The 24,406-nt window shown below is 50.9% G+C and overlaps 1 protein-coding gene and 1 long non-coding RNA gene across 5 annotated transcripts in view; one reads left to right on the top strand and one right to left on the bottom strand.

Moving 5' to 3' along the window:
* akap6 (A kinase (PRKA) anchor protein 6) overlaps positions 1-24,406 on the bottom strand; it is a 589,551-nt gene that overhangs the window by 550,523 nt on the left and 14,622 nt on the right. For all 3 annotated transcript variants that reach the window (XM_070879057.1, XM_070879059.1, XM_070879058.1), the window contains one exon: positions 11,498-11,618. The gene's annotated coding sequence lies outside the window, so the exon portion shown is untranslated. The remainder of the gene's footprint in view (positions 1-11,497; positions 11,619-24,406) is intronic.
* The window catches only part of LOC139263259 (uncharacterized), a 59,848-nt gene continuing 49,605 nt past the window's right edge, over positions 14,164-24,406 (top strand). For both annotated transcript variants that reach the window (XR_011593073.1, XR_011593074.1), the window contains exons 1-2: positions 14,164-14,693; positions 23,740-23,899. This is a non-coding gene — a long non-coding RNA (uncharacterized lncRNA). The remainder of the gene's footprint in view (positions 14,694-23,739; positions 23,900-24,406) is intronic.

Raw genomic sequence — 24,406 nt, 5'->3', positions numbered from 1 at the left:
TTTCAGGGGCAGGGTGGGGTTTTCAGTGACAGGGTGGGGTTTTCAGGGGCAGGATGGGGTGTTCAGGGGCAGGATGGGGTGTTCAGGGGCAAAATGGGGTGTTCAGGGGCAGGATGGGGTGTTCAGGGGCAGGATGGGGTTTCAGGGGCAGGATGGGGTTTTAAGGGGCAGGATGGGGATTTCAGGGGCAAGATGGGGTTTTCAGGGACAGGGTGGGGTTTTTAGGGGCAGGGTGGTGTTTTCAGGGACAGGGCAGGGTGTTCAGGGACAGGGTGGTGTTTTCAGGGACAGGGTGTTGTTTTCAGGGACAGGGCGGTGTTTTCAGGGACAGGGCGGTGTTTTCAGGGACAGGGTGGTGTTTTCAGGGACAGGGTGGGGTGTGCAGGGACAGGGTGGTGTTTTCAGGGACAGGGTGGTGTGTTCAGGGGCAGGATGGGGTTTTCAGGGGCAGGGTGGTGTTTTCAGGGACAGGGTGGGGTGTTCAGGGGCAGGATGGGGTTTTCAGGGGCAGGGTGGTGTTTTCAGGGACAAGGTGGTGTTTTCAGGGACAGGGTGGTGTTTTCAGGGACAGGGCGGTGTTTTCAGGGACAGGGCGGTGTTTTCAGGGACAGGGTGGGGTGTTCAGGGACAGGGTGGTGTTTTCAGGGACAGGGTGGGGTGTTCAGGGACAGGGTGGTGTTTTCAGGGACAGGGTGGGGTGTTCAGGGACAGGGTGGTGTTTTCAGGGGCAGGGTGGGGTTTTCAGGGACAGGGTGGTGTTTTCAGGGGCAGGATGGGGTTTTCAGGGACAGGATGGGGTTTTCACGGACGGGGTGGTGTTTTCAGGGACAGGGTGGTGTTTTCAGGGGCAGGATGGGGTTTTCAGGGACAGGGTGGGGTTTCAGGGGCAGGATGGGGCTTTCAGGGGCAGGATGGGGTTTTCAGGGGCAGGATGGGGCTTTCAGGGGCAGGGTGGGGCTTTGAGGGGCAGGGTGGGGTTTTCAGGGGCAGGGCGGGGTGTTCAGGGACAGGGCGGGGTGTTCAATGGCAGGATTTGGTTTTCAGGGACAGGATGGGGTTTTCAGGGGCAGGATTGGGTTTTCAGGGACAGGGTGGGGTGTTCAGGGGCAGGATGGGGTTTTCTAGGACAGGATGGGGTTTTCAGGGGCAGGATGGGGTTTTCAGGGACAGGGTGGGGTGTTCAGGGGCAGGGTGGGGTTTTCAGGGACAGGGCGGGGTGTTCAGGGGCAGGGTGGGGTTTTCTAGGACAGGATGGGGTTTTCAGGGGCAGGTTGGGGTTTTCAGGGGCAGGATGGGGTTTTTAGGGGCAGGATGGGGTTTTCAGGGACAGGATGGGGTTTTCAGGGGCAGAATGGTGTTTTCAGGGACAGGATGGGGTTTTCTAGGACAGGATGGGGTTTTCAGGGGCAGGATGGTGTTTTCAGGGACAGGATGGGGTTTTCTAGGACAGGATGGGGTTTTCAGGGACAGGGCGGTGTTTTCAGGGACAGGGCGGGGTTTTCAGGGGCAGGGCGATGTTTTCAGGGACAGGATGGGGTTTTCAGGGGCAGGATGGTGTTTTCAGGGACAGGATGGGGTTTTCTAGGACAGGATGGGGTTTTCAGGGACAGGGCGGTGTTTTCAGGGACAGGGTGGGGTGTTCAGGGGCAGGATGGGGTTTTCAGGGGCAGGGTGGTGTTTTCAGGGGCAGGATGGTGTTTTCAGGGACAGGATGGGGTTTTCTAGGACAGGATGGGGTTTTCAGGGGCAGGGCGGTGTTTTCAGGGGCAGGGTGGGGTTTTCAGGGGCAGGGTGGGGTTTTCAGGGGCAGGGTGGGGTGTTCAGGGGCAGGGCGGGGTTTTCAGGGACAGGGCGGGGTTTTCAGGGGCAGGGCGATGTTTTCAGGGACAGGATGGGGTTTTCAGGGAGAGGGTGGGGTTTTCAGGGGCAGGGTGGGGTGTTCAGGGGCAGGGCGGGGTTTTCAGGGACAGGGCGGGGTGTTCAGGGACAGGGTAGGGTGTCCAGGGACAGGATGGGGTTTTCAGGGGCAGGATGGGGTTTTCTAGGACAGGATGGGGTTTTCAGGGGCAGGATGGGGTTTTCAGGGACAGGGTGGGGTGTTCAGGGGCAGGGTGGGGTTTTCAGGGACAGGATGTGGTTTTCAGGGGCAGGATGGTGTTTTCAGGGACAGGGTGGGGTTTTCAGGGGCAGGGTGGGGTGTTCAGGGACAGGGCGGGGTTTTCAGGGGCAGGGTGGGGTTTTCAGGGACAGGGCGGGGTGTTCAGGGACAGGGTAGGGTGTCCAGGGACAGGATGGGGTTTTCAGGGGCAGGATGGGGTTTTCTAGGACAGGATGGGGTTTTCAGGGGCAGGATGGGGTTTTCAGGGACAGGGTGGGGTGTTCAGGGACAGGATGGGGTTTTCTAGGACAGGATGGGGTTTTCAGGGGCAGGATGGGATTTTCAGGGACAGGGTGGGGTGTTCAGGGGCAGGGTGGTGTTTTCAGGGACAGGGCGGGGTTTTCAGGGACAGGGCGGGGTTTTCAGGGGCAGGGCGATGTTTTCAGGGACAGGATGGGGTTTTCAGGGAGAGGGTGGGGTTTTCAGGGGCAGGGTGGGGTGTTCAGGGGCAGGGCGGGGTTTTCAGGGACAGGGCGGGGTGTTCAGGGACAGGGTAGGGTGTCCAGGGACAGGATGGGGTTTTCAGGGGCAGGATGGGGTTTTCTAGGACAGGATGGGGTTTTCAGGGGCAGGATGGGGCTTTCAGGGACAGGGTGGGGTGTTCAGGGGCAGGGTGGGGTTTTCAGGGACAGGATGTGGTTTTCAGGGGCAGGATGGGGTTTTCAGGGACAGGGTGGGGTTTTCAGGGGCAGGGTGGGGTGTTCAGGGACAGGGCGGGGTTTTCAGGGGCAGGGTGGGGTTTTCAGGGACAGGGCGGGGTGTTCAGGGACAGGGTAGCGTGTCCAGGGGCAGGATGGGGTTTTCAGGGGCAGGATGGGGTTTTCTAGGACAGGATGGGGTTTTCAGGGGCAGGATGGGGTTTTCAGGGACAGGGTGGGGTGTTCAGGGACAGGATGGGGTTTTCTAGGACAGGATGGGGTTTTCAGGGGCAGGATGGGATTTTCAGGGACAGGGTGGGGTGTTCAGGGGCAGGGTGGTGTTTTCAGGGACAGGGCGGGGTGTTCAGGGGCAGGGTGGGGTTTTCTAGGACAGGATGGGGTTTTCAGGGGCAGGATGGGGTTTTCAGGGGCAGGATGGGGTTTTCAGGGACAGGATGGGGTTTTCAGGGGCAGGATGTTGTTTTCAGGGACAGGATGGGGTTTTCTAGGACAGGATGGGGTTTTCAGGGGCAGGGCGGTGTTTTCAGGGACAGGGTGGGGTGTTCAGGGGCAGGATGGGGTTTTCAGGGACAGGGCGGGGTGTTCAGGGACAGGGTAGGGTGTCCAGGGACAGGATGGGGTTTTCAGGGGCAGGATGGGGTTTTCTAGGACAGGATGGGGTTTTCAGGGGCAGGATTGGGTTTTCAGGGACAGGGTGGGGTGTTCAGGGACAGGATGGGGTTTTCTAGGACAGGATGGGGTTTTCAGGGGCAGGATGGGGTTTTCAGGGACAGGGTGGGGTGTTCAGGGGCAGGGTGGGGTTTTCAGGGACAGGGCGGGGTGTTCAGGGGCAGGGTGGGGTTTTCTAGGACAGGATGGGGTTTTCAGGGGCAGGTTGGGGTTTTCAGGGGCAGGATGGGGTTTTCAGGGGCAGGATGGGGTTTTCAGGGACAGGATGGGGTTTTCAGGGGCAGGATGGTGTTTTCAGGGACAGGATGGGGTTTTCTAGGACAGGATGGGGTTTTCAGGGGCAGGGCGGTGTTTTCAGGGACAGGGTGGGGTGTTCAGGGGCAGGATGGGGTTTTCCGGGGCAGGGTGGTGTTTTCAGGGGCAGGATGGTGTTTTCAGGGACAGGATGGGGTTTTCTAGGACAGGATGGGGTTTTCAGGGGCAGGGCGGTGTTTTCAGGGGCAGGGTGGGGTTTTCAGGGGCAGGGTGGCGTTTTCAGGGGCAGGGTGGGGTGTTCAGGGGCAGGGCGGGGTTTTCAGGGACAGGGCGGGGTTTTCAGGGGCAGGGCGATGTTTTCAGGGACAGGATGGGGTTTTCAGGGAGAGGGTGGGGTTTTCAGGGGCAGGGTGGGGTGTTCAGGGGCAGGGCGGGGTGTTCAGGGACAGGGTAGGGTGTCCAGGGACAGGATGGGGTTTTCAGGGGCAGGATGGGGTTTTCTAGGACAGGATGGGGTTTTCAGGGGCAGGATGGGGTTTTCAGGGGCAGGATGGGGTGTTCAGGGGCAGGGTGGGGTTTTCAGGGACAGGATGTGGTTTTCAGGGGCAGGATGGGGTTTTCAGGGACAGGGTGGGGTTTTCAGGGGCAGGGTGGGGTGTTCAGGGACAGGGCGGGGTTTTCAGGGGCAGGGTGGGGTTTTCAGGGACAGGGCGGGGTGTTCAGGGACAGGGTAGGGTGTCCAGGGACAGGATGGGGTTTTCAGGGGCAGGATGGGGTTTTCTAGGACAGGATGGGGTGTTCAGGGGCAGGGTGGGGTTTTCAGGGACAGGATGGGGTTTTCAGGGACAGGGTGGGGTGTTCAGTGGCAGGATGGGGTTTTCAGAGGCAGGATGGGGTGTTCAGGTGCAAAATGGGGTGTTCAGGGGCAGGATGGGGTGTTCAGGGGCAGGATGGGGTGTTCAGGGGCAGGATGGGGTTTTAAGGGGCAGGATGGGGTTTTCAGGGACAGGGTGGGGTTTTCAGGGGCAGGGTGGGGTTTTCAGGGGCAGGGTGGGGTTTTCAGGGACAGGATGGGGTTTTCAGGGACAGGATGGGGTTTTCAGGGACAGGGTGGGGTTTTCAGGGGCAGGGTGGGGTGTTCAGGGACAGGGCGGGGTTTTCAGGGGCAGGGTGGGGTTTTCAGGGGCAGGGTGGGGTGTTCAGGGACAGGGTAGGGTGTTCAGGGACAGGATGGGGTTTTCAGGGGCAGGATGGGGTTTTCTAGGACAGGATGGGGTTTTCAGGGGCAGGATTGGGTTTTCAGGGACAGGGTGGGGTGTTCAGGGACAGGATGGGGTTTTCTAGGACAGGATGGGGTTTTCAGGGGCAGGATGGTGTTTTCAGGGACAGGGTGGGGTGTTCAGGGGCAGGGTGGGGTTTTCAGGGACAGGGCGGGGTGTTCAGGGGCAGGGTGGGGTTTTCTAGGACAGGATGGGGTTTTCAGGGGCAGGTTGGGGTTTTCAGGGGCAGGATGGGGTTTTCAGGGGCAGGATGGGGTTTTCAGGGACAGGATGGGGTTTTCAGGGGCAGGATGGTGTTTTCAGGGACAGGATGGGGTTTTCTAGGACAGGATGGGGTTTTCAGGGACAGGGCGGTGTTTTCAGGGACAGGGTGGGGTGTTCAGGGGCAGGATGGGGTTTTCAGGGGCAGGGTGGTGTTTTCAGGGGCAGGATGGTGTTTTCAGGGACAGGATGGGGTTTTCTAGGACAGGATGGGGTTTTCAGGGGCAGGGCGGTGTTTTCAGGGGCAGGGTGGGGTTTTCAGGGGCAGGGTGGGGTTTTCAGGGGCAGGGTGGGGTGTTCAGGGGCAGGGCGGGGTTTTCAGGGACAGGGCGGGGTTTTCAGGGGCAGGGCGATGTTTTCAGGGACAGGATGGGGTTTTCAGGGAGAGGGTGGGGTTTTCAGGGGCAGGGTGGGGTGTTCAGGGGCAGGGCGGGGTTTTCAGGGACAGGGCGGGGTGTTCAGGGACAGGGTAGGGTGTCCAGGGACAGGATGGGGTTTTCAGGGGCAGGATGGGGTTTTCTAGGACAGGATGGGGTTTTCAGGGGCAGGATGGGGTTTTCAGGGACAGGGTGGGGTGTTCAGGGGCAGGGTGGGGTTTTCAGGGACAGGATGTGGTTTTCAGGGGCAGGATGGGGTTTTCAGGGACAGGGTGGGGTTTTCAGGGGCAGGGTGGGGTGTTCAGGGACAGGGCGGGGTTTTCAGGGGCAGGGTGGGGTTTTCAGGGACAGGGCGGGGTGTTCAGGGACAGGGTAGGGTGTCCAGGGACAGGATGGGGTTTTCAGGGGCAGGATGGGGTTTTCTAGGACAGGATGGGGTTTTCAGGGGCAGGGTGGTGTTTTCAGGGACAGGGCGGGGTGTTCAGGGGCAGGGTGGGGTTTTCTAGGACAGGATGGGGTTTTCAGGGGCAGGATGGGGTTTTCGGGGGCAGGATGGGGTTTTCAGGGACAGGATGGGGTTTTCAGGGACAGGATGGGGTTTTCAGGGACAGGATGGGGTTTTCTAGGACAGGATGGGGTTTTCAGGGGCAGGGCGGTGTTTTCAGGGACAGGGTGGGGTGTTCAGGGGCAGGATGGGGTTTTCAGGGACAGGGTGGGGTTTTCAGGGGCAGGATGGGGTTTTCAGGGACAGGATGGGGTTTTCTAGGACAGGATGGGGTTTTCAGGGGCAGGGCGGTGTTTTCAGGGGCAGGGTGGGGTTTTCAGGGGCAGGGTGGGGTGTTCAGGGGCAGGGCGGGGTTTTCAGGGACAGGGCGAGGTTTTCAGGGGCAAGGCGATGTTTTCAGGGACAGGATGGGGTTTTCAGGGAGAGGGTGGGGTTTTCAGGGGCAGGGTGGGGTGTTCAGGGGCAGGGCGGGGTTTTCAGGGACAGGGTGGTGTTTTCAGGGACAGGGTGGTGTTTTCAGGGGCAGGATGGGGTTTTCAGGGACAGGATGGGGTTTTCAGGGACAGGATGGGGTGTTCAGGGGCAGGGTGGGGTTTTCAGGGACAGGATGGGGTTTTCAGGGACAGGGTGGGGTTTTCAGGGGCAGGGTGGGGTTTTCAGGGGCAGGGTGGGGTTTTCAGGGGCAGGGTGGGGTTTTCAGGGGCAGGATGGGGTTTTCAGGGACAGGGTGGGGTTTTCAGGGGCCGGATGGGGTTTTCAGGGGCAGGGTGGTGTTTTCAGGGGCAGGATGGGGTTTTCAGGGACAGGGTGGGGTTTTCAGGGGCCGGATGGGGTTTTCAGGGGCAGGGCGGGGTGTTCAGTGGCAGGATGGGGTTTTCAGGGGCAGGATGGGGTGTTCAGGTGCAAAATGGGGTGTTCAGGGGCAGGATGGGGTGTTCAGGGGCAGGATGGGGTGTTCAGGGGCAGGATGGGGTTTTAAGGGGCAGGATGGGGTTTTCAGGGGCAAGATGGGGTTTTCAGGGGCAGGGTGGGGTTTTCAGTGACAGGGTGGGGTTTTCAGGGGCAGGATGGGGTGTTCAGGGGCAAAATGGGGTGTTCAGGGGCAAAATGGGGTGTTCAGGGGCAGGATGGGGTGTTCAGGGGCAGGATGGGGTTTCAGGGGCAGGATGGGGTTTTAAGGGGCAGGATGGGGTTTTCAGGGGCAAGATGGGGTTTTCAGGGACAGGGTGGGGTTTTTAGGGGCAGGGTGGTGTTTTCAGGGACAGGGCAGGGTGTTCAGGGACAGGGTGGTGTTTTCAGGGACAGGGTGTTGTTTTCAGGGACAGGGCGGTGTTTTCAGGGACAGGGCGGTGTTTTCAGGGACAGGGTGGTGTTTTCAGGGACAGGGTGGGGTGTGCAGGGACAGGGTGGTGTTTTCAGGGACAGGGTGGGGTGTTCAGGGGCAGGATGGGGTTTTCAGGGGCAGGGTGGTGTTTTCAGGGACAGGGTGGGGTGTTCAGGGGCAGGATGGGGTTTTCAGGGGCAGGGTGGTGTTTTCAGGGACAAGGTGGTGTTTTCAGGGACAGGGTGGTGTTTTCAGGGACAGGGCGGTGTTTTCAGGGACAGGGCGGTGTTTTCAGGGACAGGGTGGGGTGTTCAGGGACAGGGTGGTGTTTTCAGGGACAGGGTGGGGTGTTCAGGGACAGGGTGGTGTTTTCAGGGACAGGGTGGGGTGTTCAGGGACAGGGTGGTGTTTTCAGGGGCAGGGTGGGGTTTTCAGGGACAGGGTGGTGTTTTCAGGGGCAGGATGGGGTTTTCAGGGACAGGATGGGGTTTTCACGGACGGGGTGGTGTTTTCAGGGACAGGGTGGTGTTTTCAGGGGCAGGATGGGGTTTTCAGGGACAGGGTGGGGTTTCAGGGGCAGGATGGGGCTTTCAGGGGCAGGATGGGGCTTTCAGGGGCAGGATGGGGCTTTGAGGGGCAGAGTGGGGTTTTCAGGGGCAGGGCGGGGTGTTCAGGGACAGGGCGGGGTGTTCAATGGCAGGATTTGGTTTTCAGGGGCAGGATGGGGTTTTCAGGAGCAGGATGGGGTGTTCAGGGGCAGGATGGGGTTTTCAGGGGCAGGATGGGGTTTTCAAGGGCAGGATGGGGTTTTCAGGGACAGGGCGGGGTTTTCGGGGGCAGGGTGGGGTGTTCGGGGGCAGGGCGGGGTTTTCAGGGGCAGGGTGAGGTGTTCAGGGACAGGGCGGGGTGTTCAGGGGCAGGGCGTGGTTTTCAGGGGCAGGGCGGGGTTTTCAGGGGCAGGGCGGGGTGTTCAGGGGCAGGATGGGGTTTTCAGGGACTGGGCGGGGTGTTCAGGGACAGGGTTGGGTGTTCAGGGGCAGGGCGGGGTTTTCAGGGGCAGGGCGGGGTTTTCAGGGGCAGGGCGGGGTTTTCAGGGGCAGGGCGGGGTGTTCAGGGACAGGGCGGGATTTTCAGGGGCAGGGCGGGATTTTCAGGGCAGTGGGCTTAACGAGGCAATTGGGCTGTCTGACCAATGTCCCCAGCTTGAGGACTGAATCATTTGATGATTGAGCCTCATTTAAATTTCATTGGCAAACTGCCCAGGCATTTCCAGCCGCGAAGGGCAACTTGCCCAATTGGCACACAGTATCAGCACTCTGCAGTCTGCCATGGAACATGTGGTTACCTCCATGGTCTCTGCAGCTCGGCCCTCTGTACAGGAGTCTGTGTCACCAGCTTTTGGGGCTTTTATCAAAGCTAAAACTGGTCCCATTCCGTCTCTGGGCTACATTATCTCCACTGCAAAGGCTTGGACAACGCATGGATAGGGGCTTCAATTGTGTCATAGATCTCCCACAGTCTGCAGTGACGTAAAGGGAGCAGCACATGTTGTTTTCTGTATGTGACAGCACATTTGCTTTCTTGCTGCCCCTCAACCAATGCCCATCATGGTGCCAGAAAGCCAGCTGATCCAGACTGCCCTGGCAGCAGCCAAACTGCTGCAACCTACTGCCAGGCCCTCTCAGGTCTTGAGCTCTTAGATGTCGCCTGCAATAAGCATCTCTCGGGCCTTTATCTGAGCATTAGCCTTCCACCACCCATGCTGACGTCACTGGGTTGGGGGCCGGAGCCAACCAATCACCTAACAAAACCTCTATGGACTGACACACGGGTGAAAATATTGTTTGGTAGCAGATGTGTCGGCCATTAACATATCAATCTTTTAGACATTGTGGGGGCAAAATTGCCCTGCGCCCCGATTGAAGACGGTAACCTGCTCAGGCCGAGCTCCAGTGGTCCCATGGCTTAGGTTGTCCTTGCCACTGGACCAAGACCTTGCTCTGCTAAGCCCATGTGGTAGTCGGTGTGCAACGGCCACCCCACATTAAAAGAATTCACGCACAGGCATCTTCACCCTTCAAAATGAAATTCGGGGCCTGGAATGTCAGGACCCTCATGGACAACTCCTGAGAACTCACTGCCGAAAATGATGATGGTGTATCTTCTTTCAGTCGGCGATCGTGGGTTCATAGAGGGCGATTGTGGGCCAAGTGTAATGAGGAAAACCCTTGACCCTAACTAGCCAGACTCTCACTCTCTGAGCTGGGTCCGAGAGTGGGGGGATGGAGGGCTGCAGCAGTATGTAGGCATCATGGCAGCTGTCAGGAAAGTGAGCACAGACCTGTATGATGCTCTGGTTGCGATCATTCACTAGCTGAACAGTGGAAGCCTCAACTATTCACAAAGGCTGTAGGTTCATTGAGAGGAGCCCCGATGGCTACATAGGTACACTCAATCTCAAACTGAACTTAAGGGAAGCTGCTGTGGTAGCAAATCCTACAGTCCTTTCTTAGTGGCTGCTAGCATGCATGGGAAATGTTATAAGTTGGTTGGCCCTTGGCAAAGAGGATGTCAGTGACCTGTTTGATGCTGGTCTGGACTGCAAACTGGTTAATATGCCTGATATTATCTGCTGCAGTCTGGAGAGAGCCTGAGGGCCGTAGATACTTTCACTGCCACAGGAAATGCATCGCCAGCTGGGAGTGTAGGTTTCAGGTCTTGCTGTACGAGGATACAAAGATTTTATATACAGCACAGAAAGAGGCCATTCAGCTCAATTAGTCCATGCTCCAGTCCAGTCTATGCTCCACTCGAGCCTCCTCCCATCTTTCCTCATCTAAATATATCAGCATAACACTCTATTCCCTTGTCCCTCACATGCTTGTCTAGCCTCCCCTTAAATGCATCTATATTATTCGCTTCAACCAGTCCCTGTGGTAACAAATTCCACATTCTCACCACTGTTTGGGTAAAGAAGTATCTTCTGAATTCCCTATTGGATTTCTTGGTGACTATCTTATATTGATGGCCTTGAGTTATGCTCTTCCCCACAAGTGGAAACATTCTCTCTGTATCCTCGCTATCAAAACCTTAAGGTCTGCAGCCTCTCTGTGGAAGCACAGCCTTTTAATGCACTGGTCATCAGAAAACTGAAGATAGGTGACCACGGACGTTAGACCCTATGGGCAGGGCAAGGACACCTGCCAGCAGTCCTCCTCAGAGCCCCAGTTGCAGGTCCCTGTGGTCCCAACCTGCTCCCGCTGCTCTTTGTCCTCTTCCTCCAATCAGGCTAGACTGGCCAGGGTAATTCCCATAATGAGCACTGTGCTGTCTCTCCTTGAGCTTATTGAAAACTTTGAAATACAGCAATTTCTAAGGCAGAAGCTTCTGAAAAAAATCCAGCCAGGTGAACTGTTAACAGATTCCAATGAGCGGAGTACTTGCAGGTAAGTGCCCTTTCAAATAATGCTTCCAAATGCGGTTTTGTCCCTGTACCAACTCGTAGTAACATGCTCCTGAGGACCCCAGTGTAAATACATCAATGAGGCTCCCATCTGCTTCAGTGGACAGCTGGGCTGCCTCAGTGAAGGGTAGATTGGGGGTGGAAACAAGACGGTAAGTACAACATGGCAGTTTTCATAGCACCACTGCCCCAGCCCTCCCCCCCCAGATAAAATCGGCCCCTGTATATAACTGATCTCTGCGTTATCTGATTTATTTCCTGAATAAACTGGCTTTCCTTTGTTTAAATTAGGCTGACTACATGCATCAGTTTTAGTAACTGTTTTAGGCAGTAGTGCAATTTACAAATCCATGACCAGCAACCATATTTTACAAGCAAATAGACAAATACCTTGTAAAAATGTTGATTTTGCAACTAATTACATTTATGTGTGCAAAGCTAAATAGGTCAGTGATTTTCAGTCACTTGAACAATATATCCAAAGACAAGATAAGTGCAACACAAGAGCACTAGATAATTATGGATGAGGGAGGCCATTTGACTCACCTTAGCGTTTGAAAGCAAGTTTTCACGTGGGGCTTTGTACGAAGTAAGTGAGGATTTCGAATGGATGTCGGCAGCGTACTCCTTAGCTATGCCGCTGACGGCAAATTCAGGGCCGGTGTTCCTAACAAAAACAATTATATTTTTACCCACAACAGTAGTCATCATTTAAACATTTAGAAAATAGTGCAGAGGCAGTGTATTTGCTTTATTTGAGGGACAATCTAAATCAAAGTACGAACAAAAGGAGCAACAACAACAACTTCTTGCATTTATATAGTGCCTTTAACATAGTAAAATGTCCCAAGGCACTGCACAGGAGTGTTATCTGTCAAAAATTGACACGGAGCCAAAGATAGTAAGACATGTCATCAGAAACTTGGTCAAAGAAGTAGGTTTTAAGGAGAGTCTTAAAGGAAGAGAATTCCAGGGCTAAGGGCAGAGACAGCGAAAAGCACAGGATATGAATGCTACAGATACACGGGTTGTCTACCTTCATTTTGATTGATTCATCTAAACATTTTAATTTACCCACGTGCACACCAAAAACACTTTCAGATATAATGCATAAGAGTGTGGAACTCGCTGCCACAAGATGTAGTTGAGGCAAATAGTATAGATGCATTTAAGGGGAAGCCAGATAAACACATGAGGGAGAAAGCCATAGAAGGATATGCTGATAGGGTTAGATAAAGAGGGGTGGGAAGAGGCTCATGTGGAGCATAAACACCAGTTGGGCCAAATGGCCTGTTTCTGTGCTGTAGACTCTGTAATTCTATGTAATTTTTTTTATTCGTTCCTGGGATCTGGGTGTCATTGTCAAGGCCAGCATATATTGCCCATTCCTAATTGCCCTTGATAAGGTGATGGTGAGCCGCCTTCTTGAACTGCTGCAGTCCTTGTGGTGAAGGTACTCCCACAGTGCTGTTAGGGAGGTACTTTCAGGATTTTGACTCAGTGACTTGCAGGTGAAGTTGTTCCTATGCCCCTGCTGCCCTTGTCCATATAGGTGGTAGAGGTCGCGGATATGGGAGTTACTGCAGTACATCTTGTAGCTGGTACACACTACAGCCACTGTGCACCAGGAGTGAATGTTTAGGTGATGGATGGGTGCCAATCAAATGGGCTGCTTTGTCCTGCATGGTGTCGAGCTTCTTGAGTGTTGTCGTAGCTGCGCTTATCCCGACATGTGCCTTGTAAATGATGGAAAGGCTTTTGGGAGTCAGGAGGTGAGACACTTGCCATTGAATACCCAGCCCCTGACCTCTTGTAGTCACAATATTTATGTGGCTGGTCCAGTTAAGTTTCTGGTCAATGGTGACTCCCAGGATGTTGATGGTGGGGGATTCAGCCATGGTAATGCTGTTGAATGTCAATGGGTGGTGGTTAGACTCTCACTTGTTGGAGATAGTCATTGCCTGGCACTTGTGTGGCGCAAATGTTATTTGCCACTTTTCAGCCCAAGCCTGAATGCCATCCAGGTCTTGCTACATTCGGGCATGAAATGTGTGGTGTATGTAGCACACAATCACTGACTCCACACGGTCTAGTGTTAATCTAACTGCTGTGACCTTCGTCCTTTATTGAACAGCCTCAGAGTGCCTCTCAGGTGTGGTGGTCAGCCTTTTATACTGCCTCTTGCAGGTCTCCCACCACAGCGCCCTCTGTGGTGTACCATTGTGCTTATTATACATTTAAGGTACCAGAACAATACACACATCAATACATAGCATCTCACTTCCCCCCCAGGACGCAGGACGATACACACATCGATACATAATATCTCACTTCCCCCCCCAGTCCCAAAGCCATTGCCGGGGATCTCAACCTTGTTTGTCCAATGGAAGGCAGGTAGGCATAGACAGTGCGTTAATATGGTACATGTTATCTGGTACAGATGTTGCGTCAACGGGTTGCGAGTACACTGAGCAGTTACATTAAATAGTTATTAACTGGTAACGGATCCCTGGTTTCCTTATTAGCTCTTATCATTAATTGTACTTCATATCCATTATTTTACACAAACACAGTGACCATTCAGCATTAAAATATTAATTCTTATTATAAATCCACCATCTCACATTAACATAGCTCATTTTAGACTCGCTCTTGCCTTACAGAAGTCCTTTGTGGGGACCACCACATGATAAGGCCCTTTTAAGAATCCCGAGTGCATTTCCTTTTTAAGGCGCCATCTTTGATGCAGCAGGATTCCACGAGGCTTCTCCTTGGGCGCCGCCATCTTTGATGCTCTGCTGCTCTGGACACGAGGCCACCGCCATCTTGCTCTCCGCCGCTCCGGATGCCCCCTCCGCCGCCGCACCCTCCGCTGCCACCTTACTTGCCACCTCTCCTGTGTCCATCATCGTTGCTTCTCCGGTGACCACCGCAGCCACCTCCCCTGCAGTAGCTGCACTTGCCGCCTCCCCTGCGGCCTCCACAGCTGCCTCCTCTGCGGCCGTTGTGGCCGCCGACCTCCAGCTGCTGCCGCCGCCCGACTCTCCCTCTGCGTGGGCCCCTCCGATCCGTCTGCCATCCTCGATCCCTCGCACCCCGCCCGCAGCGCCCCGCCGGCTCACCCCCTCCCCACTAGGCCCGCCTCTGCAGGGCTGTTTGCCTGTGGGGCTAAGGCTGCAGGATCTCTGTGGCTTGAGGTCCGGGGCTGGGGCTTGCTCTGCTTGCCTGTGGGTGGATTAAGGCTGCAGCTCCAGCTCGGTCGGCGCTGCTCTCTGGGGACCCGGGGCACGGCAGCACCCCAGGGAGCAGCAGCCTATGGAGTGGTGAAGTCTTCCCAGCTCCCATGGACCGTCCCCATCCAACTCCGGCCGAGGAGTGTCGGCCCATCGCCTGCAACGACCCACAAAGGTAAACCGTGCGTCTCGTCCCCGTGGGATACCTGCACCTCCGCTCTGCCAAGAACAGGTATTAGTTCCCTGGTGTAGGTACGCAGCTTCGCCGTGACCGGGACCAGCTTGGGTCGTGCAGCTGGGTTAATCCACAGTTTATCAAAAGTTCTCCGACTCATCAACGACGGACCCGAGCCCGTGTCCACTTCCATACTCACAGGGACTCCATTGATTTTTACTTCCATTATCACTGGGGGCGAATCGTCGGTGCACGTATACAGTCCCAATACCTCATCTTCTTCTGCCTGCTCCTCACTGAACAGTGGATCATCCCCCATCTCCTCAGCCACATGGTGAGTCCGATTTCTTTTACGCTAAAGGTGACCTTTCGTGTGGCAGGTATTGCACGTGTACTCCGCAAACCTGCACCGGTGAGCCCCATGGCTTCCTCCGCAGCACCAGCATGGTGCTGCTTGATTGGCCCCCCTCAGCGGACTCTGAGTTCCAGGACCCCGAGGTCCATGCTCTCTGCCCTGGGCAGAGCCACGTTCTGCAGTTTTGTCCGTGGTGGGCGCTATCCTGTGGACAGTGCCTGCCGGGTTCAAGACTGTGTGGATTATTTGCTTGGTGCTGCAAGTCGAGGTCATATATGCCCGGCTGATGGTGATGGCCTTTGTCAGGGTGACTGTGGGTTCCGTGGCTAGCAGCTTGTGAAGGAGGCCCTCGTGGGCAATCCCCATAACGAAAACGTCCTGCAACGCCTCGTCAAGGTGTGCGCCAAAATCACACGGCGCCGCGAGTCTCCTGAGGTCTGCAGCATATTTGGTGACATCCTGGTCCTCGGGTCTGCAGTGATGGTAGAATTTGTATCTGGCCGTGAGGATGCTCTCCTTCGGTTTCAACTGGTCACGAATGAGTTCAGTCAGCTCCTCATATGACTTGTCCCTGGCGCTCTCGGGTGCCAGCAAATCCCTGACGAGACAGTAAACCTCATCTCCACAACTGGAAAGCAATATCGCCTTACGCTTATCTCTCATTGTGTCCGTGTCCTCCGTCAGGTCGTTTGCTGTGAAGTTTGCCTCCCAATCATTGCCCACGGTAAAATCCTTTATCGAGCCCAGAGTAGCCATGGTTGTGTGGAGTTCGTCCGCTTCCTTGTCGCCAATGTGGTGTATGTAGGACACAATCACTGACTCCACACGGTCTGGTGTTAATCTAACTGCTGTGACCTTCGTCCTTTATTGAACAGCCTCAGAGTGCCCCTCAGTTGTGGTGGTCAGCCTTTTATACCGCCTCTTGAAGATACTTTCAGGTCTCCCACCACAGCACCCTCTGTGGTGTACCATTGTGCTTATTATACATTTAAGGTACCAGGACGATACACACATCAATACATAACAGAATGCATCATTATCTGAGGATCATCAGTGAACATCCCAATTTCTGACCTTATGATGGAAGGAAGGTTATTGATGAAGCAGCTGAAGATGGTTGGGCCTAGGACACTGCCCTGAGGAACTCCTGCAGTGATGTCCTGGTGCTGAGATGATTGACCTCCAACAACTACAACTATCTTCCTTTGAGCTAGGTATGACTCCAGCTAATGGAGAGTTTACCCCCACCCCCAACCCCCCAATTCCCATTGACTTAAATTTTACTAGAGCTCCTTGATGCCACACTTGGTCAAATGCTGCCTTGATGTCAAAGGCAGTCATTCTCACCTCACCTCTGGAATTCAGCTCTTTTGTCCATGTTTGGACCAAGACTGCAATGAGGTCTGGTGCCGAGTGGTCCTGGCGGAACCCAAAATGAGCTGGTTATTGGTGAGTAAGTGCCACTTGATAGCATTGTCGACGACACTTTGCTGATGACTGAGAGCAGACTGATGGGGCGGTAATTGGTCGGATTGGATTTATCCTGCTTTTTGTGGATAGGACTTACATGGGTAGTTTTTCACATTGTCAGGTAGATGCCAGTGTTGCAGCTGTACTGAAACAGCTTGGCTAGAGGCACGGCTAGTTCTGGAACACAACAGCCTTTGCTGTATCCACTGTGCATAGCCATTTCTTGATATCATATGGAGTGAATCGAATTGGCTGAAGACTGGCTTCTGTGATGATGGGGACCTCAGGTGGAGGCTGATATGGATCATCCACTCTCAGGGCCGGTGCAAGGGTGATTGGCGCCCTGGGCGACCTGTTCACCTGGCGCCCCGCCAATCCCCTCCACCTCAACCAATTCCAATATAAAGGAAAAAAAACATTGCAAGATGTCTTACATGTACTGGTTTATTATCAAAGTCAAAGTAAAATTATTAATAATCACTACTTATTTAAATTTTCTCAATTTATGACCAAACACTGTCCAGAAACTGGGAGAAGATTTTCATTTTTTCCATATGCTTCTTGTGAAGTCCTCGCCATGGTGAAGATTGTGTGAGACAGGAAACACCCGAGCCTGCTGCACAATGTGTGGTCATAAATTGGGAAAATTGAAATAAACAGTGATTATCTTGTGTGCTCACAGCATGCTGGGATATATTGTAAGTACCTGTATATGACTTACAGTCTGCTGATTAATATTCCTTAAAAGCTCCAAACACTGGAGAAAGGACGATAGCTGATCGCTGCTAACACATTTGTATATTATAAATTTTATAAGTATACCTCTGTGTATGTTAACAGCGCACCTATAGTACCATACACCAGTAGTACTATGCAGCAGTGTATACAACACAATCTGTATTGGTGACTATCGTATGACCATCCATGTATCATGACCCAGATATGTTTCACTCTGCAGAGGACACTACTGTTGTATTTTAAAGTAGATTATATAAAATGCCACTTCATTCATTTTTTTGGACCAGACGGCGCAAAAAAATACAGCAGCACTGTTCCCAGAGAGTTGATGATTTACTGGGGAAAGAGAAGTGTGCTAAAGATGGGAGAGAGGAGGACATTTTCAAGATTAGTATCTGTAATGGGGAAACATTCGGAAGACAAAAAGGATCTTAAAAGGATAAATCAGAAGTAGCGGCCAAACTCTGTGCAACAGAGCTGTCTCTATTTAAAGGATGTTTTCACCCACTGTTCATACAGTGCTTGTTCTTTTAATGCGAGGGGCTGGATGGTTATTTCATCTGATCAGTGTTCCATATAATTCTAAATGCACCGCCGTTCGCGCCCTAATTACAAAATACTCAAGGCAGGTTCATTATTAAGGTCTCTAGTTAGGAAAATTCCCGCTGGATTCAAACCCATTTCCCAGCGCATCCCTTAGAGAGATTCATTTAATTAAATTTTTTGGCGCCACCCAAAATTTGGCGCTCTATGCGACCGCCTAATTCACCTAATGGTTGCGCCGGCTCTGTCCATTCTGCATTTCTGGCTAAAGATAGTTGGAAATGCTTCACCACCATTCATGACCGCTGTGGCAGGAATATAATAGTGTTTATGTTGGAGCAGATTGTAGAGAGAAAATCCTTCAGATGCAGTCAGTACTAAAAACTTCACCTTATCCCATTGACTAGGCACTAAATTAATTTTGATTCAGCTTAGTATACTTCAAGAAAATTTTGCTTAGAATTTTTGCACTTAACATTTTTTTAAAATGTTATTTGAGGGTGACTAGCTTTAAATCTAAATGGGTCAAGTGACATTGCTAATGTGTCATTCCTTTATTTACAAACAATGCAATGCCAGAACTCAAACCGCAAATAAAAACACAAAGTATTCTTTTCTCACAAAGAATATTAATTTTATGGTGAATCCAACTGTACAATGAAGTTTAATTTTTTGGAGGCATTGTTAAAGAGCAAGGCGCCCATCTGAACACAGATGTCTTCATAACTTAGTACAAAAAGAACAGGAAGGAAAACTTTCTTGGCCTACTGACCTAGACAGCACTGTGGGATGACTTAACAAAACTTGATACCGAATTAAAATTAAACAAGCTGCCCAAGCCACTAATGAGCAGATATAACACATGATGGGTACAGTTCACACTCTTATCACAGTACAACTCCCTGTGCAGATAGCATGGCTGTAACCAGAAAACAATTAGTAACTTTTTGCTGTCTAACAAACAATAAGATGCCATCAGGACACACTGTGAATACGGCACAGAACCTTAATTATTTAAAAAAAATTAAAATCAAGCAATAGCTTACTGATTTTTTTTTTAAAAGCACGACGCAATGATAGAAATTTGATGTGATTGTCACTAAAATGGCCTACTCTTTTGGCTCTTCTTCCTTCCCAAACAAAATTAAATTTGCCATGGGCACAGATCCCCTTTAGATTTAATACACTAAAAGAGGCTTAATACTTAATACATTCTGATCAAACAGCAGCGAGGCAAGAAGGCTCACTGAAAAGAGAATAGTGTGAGGAAGGCAGCAGTGCTTCAACTAGTGATCTGTGTCGAACAACATTTTAACACATTCACTGATGCTTATTTATTTAGAATATAATAGAAGGAAAACAAAGGAGATGTTTTAGTTGTTTTAGAGGTGTACCGATGGATGTGGTGTATTTAGATTTCCAAAAGGCATTCGATAAGGTGCCACACAAAAGGTTACTGCAGAAGATAAAGGTACGCGGAGTCAGAGGAAATGTATTAGCATGGATAGAGAATTGGCTGGCAAACAGAAAGCAGAGAGTCGGGATAAATGGGTCCTTTTCCGGTTGGAAATCAGTGGTTAGTGGTGTGCCACAGGGATCAGTGCTGGGACCACAACTGTTTATAATATACATAGATGACCTAGAAGAGGGGACAGAGTGTAGTGCAACAAAATTTGCAGATGACACTAAGATTAGTGCGAAAGCGGGTTGTGTAGAGGACACAGAGAGGCTGCAAGGAGATTTGGATAGGTTCAACGAATGGGCTAAGGTTTGGCAGATGGAATACAATGTCGGAAAGTGTAAGGTCATCCACCTTGGGGAAAAAAAACAGTAAAAGGGAATATTATTTGAATGGGGAGAAATTACAACATGCTGTGGTGCAGAGGGACCTGGGGGTCCTTGTGCATGAAACTCTTTTTGGATCCTTGTGCATGAATCCCAAAAGGTTAGTTTGCAGGTGCAACAGGTAATCAGGAAGGCGAATGGAATGTTGGCCTTCATTGCGAGAGGGATGGAGTACAAAAGCAGGGAGGTCCTGCTGCAACTGTACAGGGTATTGGTGAGGCCGCAACTGGAGTACTGCGTGCAGTTTTGGTCACCTTACTTAAGGAAGGAGTACAGAGACGATTCACTAGGCTGATTCCAGAAATGAGGGGGTTACCTTATGATGATAGATTGAGTAGACTGGGTCTTTACTCGTTGGAGTTCAGAAGGATGAGGGGTGATCTAATAGAAACATTTAAAATAATGAAAGGGATAGACAAGATAGAGGCAGAGAGGTTGTTTCCATTGGTGGGGGAGACTAGAACTAGGGGGCACAGCCTCAAAATACGGAGGAGCCAATTTAAAACCGAGTTGAGAAAGAATTTCTTCTCCCAGAGGGTTGTGAATCTGTGGAATTCTCTGCCCAAGGAAGCAGTTGAGGCTGGCTCATTGAATGTTTTCAAGTCAAAGATAGATAGATTTTTAAGCAATAAGGGAATTAAGGGTTACGGGGAGAGGGCGGGTAAGTGGAGCTGAGTCCACGACCAGATCAGCCATGATCTTGTTGAATGGCGGAGCAGGCTCGAGGGGCTAGATGGCCTACTCCTGTTCCTAATTCTTATGTTCTTATGTTCTTATGTTGCAGGAAATATAAATGATTTAATCTTCACAATTTGAGGGGTTGGGACATTTAACTAGGGAAATGGACTGTACCATTACTTTATTCAATTGTTATCTGGTGTTTAGAAATTCTGGAACTCATTTTCAAACAAGTGGTAATTTGACAAAGGCATTTGCAATATTAAATGTTTTGCAAAAATCTTTTTTACAGGGCAATTGATGTATTTTAGTCTATGATTTGTAGTGCAAAAGTCACAATTCTTTTCTCCTTAGATTTTTGGTATTATCACAAATCACCCATAGTTCGCTCGCACACTTTTTACCAAGAGGCAATTGTTTTTTTTATTTGCAGCATTTTCAAAAAAAGAGGGGAATAAATAGCACACCAGTGGTAAAGTGGGATTTTCATCCTGCACCGAATAAGCACAGTTTTTGTATTTTAGAATATACAGTTGAAATTATAACGGTTAAGATGGAAGCTGACTTCAGTGGCCCAAATTGCAAATGAAGGCCTGGGGATGAATTGGCTATGGGACTGGCCAGTTCGTCTGGTTTATAAATTAGTCAAGATAGAGGCTTTGTCCAGAGTGCTAATCAAATAAAAATGGTCAACAGCAGTATAGCCAGGCCCGCACACAGTGTACACAAACGTACAGATTTTTTATCCTTTGAAGCCCCAAACCAGCTATTGAAGCGCAGGGTCAAGTTGCAACAGCTGATAAGGAGCACAATGGATCTGGTCCATTCGCTGATGATCCTCTTCCTGTTGATTCCACCTGCCATTGGTATGTCCTGCTGCTGTTTCATTCTGATAGCAGACTCTGGACTAAGACTGAGAATTCCTGATTTTGCGATAAATCAGGATTCCCACCTCCAGCAGAGTCTGATTCCAGGACAATACAGCAAGGTTAGGTACAAGCTGCAACAGGATCAGCAGGAAGAAGACATCAAAGAGGTAGAGTGTGTCTCTGAAAAGGTGGGATTGGGCAGGGAAATGACGGTGAACTGAGAGGGGAAGTTGTTGAAGGTAATGAATGTCTCGTGAATTGGGGAAAGAGGTTGGAGAGCATATGCATCTGGGACCTGGAAGGTCATTAGAGCAAAGTGTACCTCTCACAGATTGAGGAGGATTAATGGCAAAGAATGCATCTGTAAGCTGGGTGGGAGAAAGAGTGTCTCTCTAAATGAGGGTGTAATTTTTTATGCTTCATGGGTTCTTCGCTTAAGAATTCATAGTAACATTGCTATTAAGAACTAGTTGGTTTCAACAACTCTACAACTATTTTGTTGTTGATCTGTAAATCAAGTGCCCCCTGATTAAAGGGGGGCACTAAAACCGACACATTAAACAAATTAAACTTTGGATAGTAAACTTAAATCAAGGGGACCGAGGGTCTTGCGAGAAGGAGGAACTGAAATAAATCCTTATTAGGCGGGAAATAGTGTTAGGGAAATTGATGGCATTGAAGGCCGATAAATCCCCGGAGCCTGATAGTCTGCATCCCAGAGTACTTAAAGAAGTGGTCCTAGAAATAGTGGATGCATTGGTGATCATTTTCCAACAGTCTATCGACTCTGGATCAGTTCCTATGGACTGGAGGGTAGCTAATGTAACACCACTTTTTTAAAAAGGAGGGAAAGAGAAAATGGGTAATTATAGATTTGTTAGCCTGACATCAGTAGTGGGGAAAATGTTGGAATCAATTATTAAAGATGAAATATGAGCGCATTTGGAAAGCAGTGACAGAATCAGTCCAAGTCAGCATGGATTTATGAAAGGGAAATCATGCTTGACAAATCTTCTGGAATTTTTTGAGGATGTAACTAGTAGAGTGGACAAGGGAAAACCAGTGGATGTGGTGTCTTTGGAATTTCAAAAGGCTTTTGACAAGTCCCATACAAGAGATTAGCGTGCAAAATTAAAGCATCTGGAATTGGGGATAATGTACTGACGTGGATAGAGAACTGGTTGGCAGACAGGAAGCAGAGAGTCAGGATAAACGGGTCCTTTTCAGAATGGCAGGCAATGACTAGTGGGGTGCCGCAGGCCTCAGTGCTGGGACTCCAGCTATTTACAATATACATTAATGATTTAGATGAAGGAATTGAGTGTAATATCTCCAAGTTTGCAGATGACACTAAGCTGGGTGGCGGTGTGAGCTGTGAGGAGGACGCTAAGAGGCTGACGGGTGACTTGGACAAGTTAGGTGAGTGGGCAAATGCATGGCAGATGCAGTATAATGTGGATAAATGTGAGGTTATCCACTTTGTGGGGAAAAACACGAAGGCAGAATATTATCTGAATGATGGCAGATTAGGAAAAGGGGAGGTGCAACAAGACCTGGGTGTCATGGTACATCAGTCAGTGAAGGTTGGCATGCAGGTACAGCAGGCGGTGAAGAAGGCAAATGGTATGTTGGTCTTCATAGCTAGGGGATTTGAGTATAGGAGCAGGGAGGTCTTACTGCAGTTGTACAGGGCCTTGGTGAGGCCTCATCTGGAATATTGTGTTCAGTTTTGCTCTTCTAATCTGAGGAAGGACGTTCTTGCTATTGAGGGAGTGCAGCGAAGGTTCACCAGACTGATTCCCAGGATGGCAGGACTGACATATGAGGAGAGACTGGATTGACTGGGCCTGTATTCACTGGAGTTTAGAAGGATAAGAAGGGATCTTATAGAAACATATAAAATCCTGACGGGACTGGACAGGTTAGATGCAGGAAGAATGCTCTCGATGTTGGGGAAGCCCAGAACCAGGGGACACAGTCTAAGGATAAGTGGTAAGCCATTTAGGACTGAGATGAGGAGAAACTTTTTCACTCAGAGAGTTGTTAACCTGTGGAATTCCCTACCGCAGAGAGTTGTTGATGCCAGTTCATTGGATATATTCAAGCGGGAGTTAGATATGGCCCTTACAGCTAAAGGGTTCAAGGGGTATGGAGAGAAAGCAGGAAAGGGGTACTGAGGTGAATGATCAGCCATGATCTTATTAAATGATGGTACAGGCTCGAAGGGCCGAATGGCCTACTCCTGCACCTATTTTCTATGTTTCTATGTTTGCTACAGTTATACAGGGTTATACACCAGAAATACTGCGTGCAGTTTTGGTTTCCATATTTACGAAAGGATATACTTGCTTTGGAGGCAGTTCAGAGAAGGTTCACGGGGTTGATTCCGGAGATGAGGGGGTTGACTTATGAATAAAGGTTGAGTAGGTTGGGCCTCTACTCATTGGAATTCAGCAAAATGAGAGGTGACCTTATCGAAACGTATAAGATTATGAGGGGGCTTGACGAGGTGGATGCAGAGAGGATATTTCCACTGATAGGGGAGTCTAGAACTAGAGGACATAATCTTAGAATAAGGGGCCGCCCATTTAAAATTGAGATGAGGAGAAATTTCTTCTCTCAGAGGGTTGTAAATCTGTGGAATTCGCTGCCTCAGAGAGCTGTGGAAGCTGGGACATTGAATAAATTTAAAACAGAAATAGACCATTTCTTAAACACTAAGGAAATAAGGGATCATGGAGAGCTGGCAGGGAAGTGGACCTGAGTCCATGATCGGATCAGCCATCATCGTATTAAATGGCGGAGCAGGCTCGAGGGGCTGTATGGCCTCCTCCTGCTCCTATTTTTTATGTTCTTATGCTATGCTCTTTTCTCATTTGCAGAAGAAGATATTTAGTAATCGCAGTGAGCAGAGGCGCACCGGAGGAGGCACTGCTCAGCTGCAACCCCTTACTGACCTTGAGGAGCGTGCAGCCATGCTGGTGGGCCATGAAAGCAGTTCGGCCACCATCGCTGGTCTTGCGGGTCCCTGCTATGCATCTCGTGAGTAATGTGTCAAACAGTTTTAAAAAGTAATGTAACATCCTGTAATTATAATGCAATATACGAATGATGCCATGCCATGTCATGTCATGCATGCAGCCTTTGTGCATAAGAAGCAATAAGAGCAGGGGATGCAGCCGCTACAGCTTTCTGGGGCAGTGAAATCCATGTAGTGATATGTAATGTCTCTCGTTAATGTGTACCCTTATATTGTAATAAAATCTGTAATAAGCTCAAATGTGCTTCTAAAGGTTCACCAGACTGAATCCCAGGATGGCAGGACTGACATATGAAGAAAGACTGGATCAACTAGGCTTATATTCACTGGAATTTAGAAGAATGAGAGGGGATCTCATAGAAACATATAAAATTCTGATGGGGTTGGACAGGTTAGATGCAGGAAGAATGTTCCCGATGTTGGGGAAGTCCAGAACCAGGGGTCACAGTCTAAGGATAAGGGGTAAGCCATTTCGGACCGAGATGAGGAGAAACTTCTTCACTCAGAGA

The sequence above is a fragment of the Pristiophorus japonicus genome, chromosome 4, assembly GCF_044704955.1.
Source record: "Pristiophorus japonicus isolate sPriJap1 chromosome 4, sPriJap1.hap1, whole genome shotgun sequence".
NCBI classification, from domain to species: Eukaryota; Metazoa; Chordata; class Chondrichthyes; family Pristiophoridae; genus Pristiophorus; species Pristiophorus japonicus.
The sequence above is the reverse complement of the archived record's forward strand: the minus strand, read 5'-3'. Positions and strand labels throughout refer to the sequence as shown.